The 6,955-nt window shown below is 56.8% G+C and overlaps 1 protein-coding gene across 1 annotated transcript in view; it reads right to left on the bottom strand.

The window, feature by feature from the left end:
• Positions 1-6,742, bottom strand: part of TMEM184B (transmembrane protein 184B) — a 49,461-nt gene extending 42,719 nt beyond the window's left edge. Inside the window, exon 1 of the mRNA XM_068970821.1 lies at positions 6,634-6,742. The gene's annotated coding sequence lies outside the window, so the exon portion shown is untranslated. The remainder of the gene's footprint in view (positions 1-6,633) is intronic.
• Between the last annotated feature and the right edge of the window lie 213 nt (positions 6,743-6,955).

Below are 6,955 nucleotides of genomic sequence, written 5' to 3' on the forward strand. Positions count from 1 at the left end.
ATTTGTGAAAAGTCATTCACAAACTGCAAAGCCTTAACACCAATCCCAGTGGGGATTACGAATATTAGTACTAATTAATATAAGAACATTGATTAATACTCATTTCTTCACACACCTCCCTTTACCAACACCTATCATTGTGCCTGCAGGCACCCGAAACGACTGCTCGTGGAACTCAGGTTCTCTGTTCATTCTAGATGGAGATAAAATACACAACTGCTAGAGATATAGAGACCAAGAGCCTCTGCCAGCAGCTACAGCAGCCGCCGCCATGGGGTTAGTTATTTTCGCCTGGAGCTTTCCTGTAAGTGATGACCCAGAGGGCTTTGGTGAACAGCTCTGCCCAGAAGGAGGGAGGTACCCAGCCACCTGCCAGAAGGACAGGGCCTCCCTGGGTGCAGGCTGCCCACAGGGGCTGCAGTAGGAGAAAAATAAAGGTACCAACCTCCACACACATTTCACTCAGGATGCGGAGGCTGTCAGATCTGAAAGTCCCTTTCAGGGTGACAGATGCGGTAACTTCTAGAGGTCTCACGCCACCCCCTGCCTGGAGGTGAGGGTGGGGGACAGCCATCCTGGGACCACCCTTGGCCAGCAGCTACAGGACCCACAGATCACGGCTCCCCAACCAGGAGACTGAAGTCTTCCAGAAGATCGCCAAACACACTTCAGGTTGGAAAAGAAAACACGCGCGCGCACACACACACCCCTTCTCCATCCATCTTCACGTGACGATTAAGACGGGTTCTCCCTCCGAAACAGAAACCAGGCCCCTCCTCTGGGGGGTGGGAGGAGGTTCAAGGTTTTCTAACCTAGGACCTCTTCTGGGCCCTGTGGCAGCCAGCAGTGACGAGCAGCCCCACTGGAGGGCAAGTGACTGCACCAAGGTCAGCACCAGGCTCTCTGACTCTGGGCAGTGTTCCACCTGCTCCTCACACCGTAGGGCCATCCAGCAAACAGGGTGGGGACCCCGTCTTTCCCACAGAAACCTTGACACAAAGCCCTAAGAGGCTCTGCTTTAGCCCCTCTCCAATTCTGTCACAGCGATGGCTACCTTTTCATGGCATGGGTAAAGGCCTGTGACCCGCTGTGATATGAACAAAGAGATAACGCAGGATTATGCCTAGGAGGATTATGCCACTTTTCCACAGTGACTATCTCTTGGTTATTGGAAATCCGGGGTGATTTTTATTCTTACCCTCCACTCTCTTCTGTGCTCCAAATTTACTGTAACCAACAAGTACTATTTTCAAAAGCAGAGATGCCTATTGTTTTCCATAGGCTGAAACATCACAAGCTTTCCGTGAAATGCTCATTTCGTCGTGTGTGACTTTTTAAAAACACAGTAAAGCTGGAAGTGACGCAGGTTAGGCACAAAGGCTTTCTGGGTGGGATCTTCCCTCTCTGGTTTCCGCCCCAGAAGAGAAGGAAAAGGAGGTGACTGTGGGGCTTCCTGCCTCCCAGCCCAGGCCCGAGACCTCCAGGCCCTCAGACAGAGCCTGCCCTTGGGCAGACCCAAGGCTGTTCAATGTACCTGTCGGTTCCTGATACAAGCTCAGTCCTAATAAACAATGTTGTTCTGACCTGTCACTTCTCAAGAACAATTCTAGCTTTATCCTGAGTGGCAATGATATTAAGCCATCCAAGTGTTGGCTTGTTCGGTCAAAAACTATTTCAGCACCTACTCTGTGCAAGGCATCATGCCAGACACTGAGCCACCATTAACCCCAAACTGGAGAAACGACCAACGAGAGAAAGGCAGGCCCATGTCGCCCTTCTAAGTTCTGCCCTGGTACAGGGTTTCAGATGCACTAAAGCAGCAGCAAACAGCAGCGTGAACAAGTGCTGCCTAATTCCAGTGCCGCCCCTCCCAGGACTTGGGCAAAGTGGGGGCCAAGCCTGAGTCCCTGATGACAACCCAGCAGCTTAGCTGCACCGAATTAAGGTACCTGAACTGCAGGCCACCTGGCAGACGGAGACAAGACGGGGAGGGAACATGAGATAAGCTGAAACCTGGGGGCCATCCAAACCTTCTCTCCCGGGCCCTTCACACTGTGCTTCCTCCCCTTCCTGTCCTCTTGGAGCCAAGAAGGTCACATTCGATCCACAGTAACTGAGGGCTTGCTACGTGCCAAGCCCTGATGCCAAATAGTTTTGCAGACAAAGAACTCAGACCTTCACCCTGCATGTGCTGTTGCCGCTGCCTGGAACCTGCTTCCATACACACCAGGTGGCAGCTTATACGCTACCTGGTCAGAGAGCTGCCTGCCCAGGCAGCAATGCCCCGACGTTCCCTCAGGGTACCCGTGACCCCGGAGCGGTTCTCTGCCCAGATGGATACTCGGCTCCCTGCACTGACACACAGTGTGCAACAGTTCTTTCCTGAATAAACAGTTTGGAAGGTAATAATAAAAACCACTGTTTACTGAGCACGTACTATGGGCCGAGTGCTGTGGGAACTCCATGCAGACATCAGAACATCGTCGGCGTATGACGGCTTACACTCTCACTACTGCCCTTTCACAGATGAAGGAAATTGCATCATCTCCCCCTATTTTCAAAGAATGGGAATTAGAACCCGGTCCGCAACTTGTCCAAGGCCACACAGCTAATGAGAGTGAAGACTGAACCTCAGCTCTCAATTCGCTCTCCAGAAGGCTCGGCTGACCTCCCTCTCTCCCCGGGACCCCAAGGGGCGCTTCTTGGCCCTGTGTCCCCAGTGACCATTTCTGTCCCCTTTCCGAATCCTCAGCCTCCTCTCCCAAGGCACTCCACTCAAAAGTCATCCCTGACTCCTCCCCCAGCAACCTACACTCATGGGTTCCCATAGCCGACGTGGACCCCCCTCTGCCGTGCTTCACCAGACGTCCTGTGCAAAGACCCTTAGTCTTTCAGTCCTGCAGGGCGGGACAGGCTGGGGCACTCAGCTGGCTACTCAACACCCAGCAAAGCAGGTGGCTAGGGAGGGCATGCCCTCCATGAACCCACGAGTGGGATCGGGCGGTTAAGCCCAGCTCTCTGTGCCCACTTCCCGCTCTGCTCCTAGCCCCACCCCTGCCTGTATTTACAGCACTCATGAGCACGGGGGCCTGGACGATGCAAGATGGAGAAGAGGGCCGCCCACTTAGTCCAGATCCTCAGGGTGAGAAGTCAGGGAGGACCTGCCAGGCCCAGAACAGCCAGGAAGGACCGAAGTTCCAGCTCAGAGAGCCACCCCCACCACTAGCCACAGCGGCCAGGTCAGAACTGCCCTGACGGCAGTGGGCTCCAGAGGCCCGTCCTGCGTCACACAGGCTGTCAAGACCAGAAGCTGATGGAAGAACAGAAGGGAAAGGCCACAGGGACCAAAAGGATGCCACTGACCTGAGGGAAAGCAAAAGGAAGAAAAGCCCAGCGTCCTTGGAGTTACCTGCAGGAAGGAAGGAAGGGGGAGACGCACCAACATACTGCCCTGGAATATGCAGTTGAGGATGTTGCTTCCTTTTTGAAACCTTCAGGACTCCCTGCTGGCTACTCTGGGGTCAAGTCTGAACTCCTTAGCAGGGCCTTCAAAGGTTTTCAGGCCCCGGGCCCTTGCAGCCATGTCTGGGAGGCGATGTATTTCAGGCCTTTGCACCTCTGCCCGGGGGCTCCCTCTGCCTGCAAGGTCCTCTCCCTCTCCTTGGGCAGAGTATCCCTGTCCTTCCAGGCCTGGCACACCCCAGGGTTAGAGGGGAAGAGCGTGGGCTCCAGGGTCAGCTCCCCGAACAGTGCAGCTTTACCCTCCTAGGCTGCCTCCTCTGAAAAACGTGGAGAAAACTGTCCCCACCTAACTGGGTGGTGGGGGATGAAACGCAGTAATTCACGAAAGCGCTTTGAACTGTGCCTGGCACACAGTAAGTGCTTAATAAACAAGCTGTTGTTCCCATTGTCCTCTGGCTCCGCTAGGGCCCTCTGTTTTCACCACAAGCAGAGCACTGTCTGGCATGTATCTGTTACCCGGTGGACAGCCTCAGCCAACCACTGCCTCGCAAGAGACACAACCCACGACTCAGCACAGTGCTGGGCACACAGTAGGTCTTCAGCAAGTGCTCACCACCTATGAGGGTCCAATGGCAGACCTCCCCCCACCCCACCCCCCGGAGCTTTTCCAGGGCCCAGCTGCTTCCACAGCTCACCAAATCCCCAGTCTCCAGGCCCAGCTGAGTGAGAAGGGCATTCACAGTTACTTGGTTTCAAAACAATGAAGGGCTGTCCTCTGCCTTCCCAGGCTGCTTCCACTCCAGGGAATTCACAGGGAGAAATGAGCACAGCAGGGACTGGAAATAGCACGGAGCCCCTCTCGGGGAAGAGAGCACGGCCGGCCCGCCAGGAACCAGGAGCAAAACCTCAAAGGCAGAGGAGAAAACAGCCTCCAGACAGAAGCCCGAGCTCTGCAGAACTCGGCCAACCCCAGTGAACTAGGACAAGATCACTTGCACCCATTCTGCCTTGAAGCTCTTCTTCCCACCCTCTTGGCCACCTTTAGATGGGGTTCCTGGTATAACCCACTACTACCATGTGGGAGCAACCGACAACACATCCCCCCTAGGCTGCACTAAGGAACCAGGTCGCGTGGGGTTCCTGGAGGGAGCTAACAGTGCCTTCTCCACGCACACTAGCTATCAGGGCCTCGTGTCTGGACTGAGGTCACTATCTACATCCATCTCTCAGCAGACCAGAAGCCCTCAGAGGCCAGGCACCAGGTCCCATTCATCTTTAAACCCCTGTGCCCCTAGCATAGTGCCTGGCACGCAGTAGATGCTCAGTAAGCTATGTGTGCTCAGTTGCTAAGTCCTGTCCGACTCTTTGTGACCCTATGGACTGTAGCCCGCCAGGCTCCTCCATCCATGGGATTTTCCCAGGCAAGAATACTTGAGTGGGTTGCCATTTCATATTCCAGGGGATCTTCCCAACTCAGAGATCAAACTCACATCTCCTGTTATTAGCAGGCGGATTCTTTACCCCTGAGCCACGTAGGAAATCCCACTAGGTTAAGTTACAAGGCAGCAAAACCTGGCAGCAAGAGAGTGGTGCTGGTTCATGGACCACTCCATCCGGGCCTCCCACAAACATGGACAAGGAGTCACGTGCTCCCTCTGGGTCTCACTTTCCACATGTGTAAAGAGGGATAACAAACAGTTCTGTATTCTCACAGCCACAGAGAGAACTAACTGGGGAAACACATGGAAAGCACCATAGCATCAGAGGAATGCTAGTTACCTTTCCATTTCAGCTCAGCTCTCTCTGCACCTTCCCACCTCATGTTGGAGCCTTTTCTGCTGGCCATGTGCCCCTCCCCCAGCACTGAACCTACTCTGCATTGCCTCTTTTGTTTTATATCTTTCACATCATTGTGACTACCTGGTTTTAAGTTGGATCCCCCCACCGACTGGAGAGGTCCTGAATCCCAGAGGCACCATGTGTTCCGTGTTCAAAGCCTGATAAAATGGGCACACAGGCCTGAATGCAGGGCCCCTCCCACCCACAGTCCAAGCTCTGACACACACACACACACACACACACACACACACACACACACACACACGGCACACTGAAAAGGAAGGGAGATAGGAAGGGATGCTGCACATGTAACCTGTGACGGAGTCACACCTCTGAGACCTGTGCCTCTTCGGCAGGTGTGTGAGCTTGTTTGCCTCCACGGCACAAGGGCCTCCAGGGCACTGATTGCTGCTTCTTTCCTTACATAAAGCACCAGGCAGTCAGATAAATAATACATGGCCTTTGCCTCACTCGTAGGTATCAGACGTGCAAACACCTGCTTAGTCCCAAAGTGCCCTGGGTGTGTGTGTGTGTAATGCCTGGCCTTACACAACTCCAGGGGACATATATGAGTTGGGAACTGATACTCATGCCCACCTCTCAACCCTATCCTCCAGCCTTGGCCTGGAGTCCATCAGCACTAGACCCCAGCAGGGTAGTCCAGGGAGGAAACCTAGGGCAGGCATGCACACGCCCTAAACCAGTCTCGGGGGTCCTTTCCCACGAAAACATCCTTGGAGCCCCAGGTCCCTGCTGGTGCCCCTCCAGACTGCAGACCTGTATGCAAGCCGTGTACACCTTCATGCACGCATCCCCGGGAGGCCTTGCCAGGCCAGCCACCATCCCAGATCACAGCTCGCCCCCCCGCGAATCCCCCCAACCCCGACCCAGGAGCTCCCCCACTCACTCGGTCGTGCCAGGCGCCAGCACACCCACCAGGCGCACACAATCCCACTTGTAAAGGGCCTGTCCAGCCCGCCTCCCCTCTTCCCCCAGCCAGCCCCACGGGCAGGTCCAATTACACTCCAGGCGCGGGCCCCGCCACGTTGGCGAGGAGGGGGCCAGGGCACACCCACGGGCGGCCCCGCGACCTCGCAGGGCGGGGAGAAGGCGCAGGGCTAGGCCGGCGGGGCCGCAGACGCCCCCTCCCTCCTCTGCCAAGACAGCCGCCTCCGTCCCCTTTCCCGCTCGAGGACTTGCGGCCAAGGCGACCCGCGGGGACGACCCCCCGAGCGGGCCCCTCCAGACCGGAGCAGCCCCTCCGCTCCCGGGAGCCCTCGGCTACCTCCCCCTGCCTCGGGGCCTCCAGCGCAGCGCTGGTGGGCAGAGTACCTCAGGAGCCCATGGCGGCGGCGTGTGCGGGCGACGCGCGGCAGCCGGACTGGGAGAGCGAGGCAGGCGGACAGCACCGCGGCCCCGAAGTCTCGCCGCTGGCCGGCGCGTCCCGGGCCCAGCCGAGTGCCGCCGCGGCGCGCCTGCGCACTGAGCGCGCCGCCGGGGAGGGCGGGGCGGCGAACGCGAGGCTGAGATCACTCGCCCGGCCTTAAAGGGACCGCGGCCCCACATCCCTGGTGGTGGGAGCGATCTCGGCTCTCCAGCAGCCGGCAAACCAGTCGAGTCGCCTCCCCCGCCTCCATCCGACGCCCCCCAACCC

Source organism: Capricornis sumatraensis, chromosome 4 (assembly GCF_032405125.1).
Source record: "Capricornis sumatraensis isolate serow.1 chromosome 4, serow.2, whole genome shotgun sequence".
In the NCBI taxonomy this organism is placed as follows: Eukaryota; Metazoa; Chordata; class Mammalia; order Artiodactyla; family Bovidae; genus Capricornis; species Capricornis sumatraensis.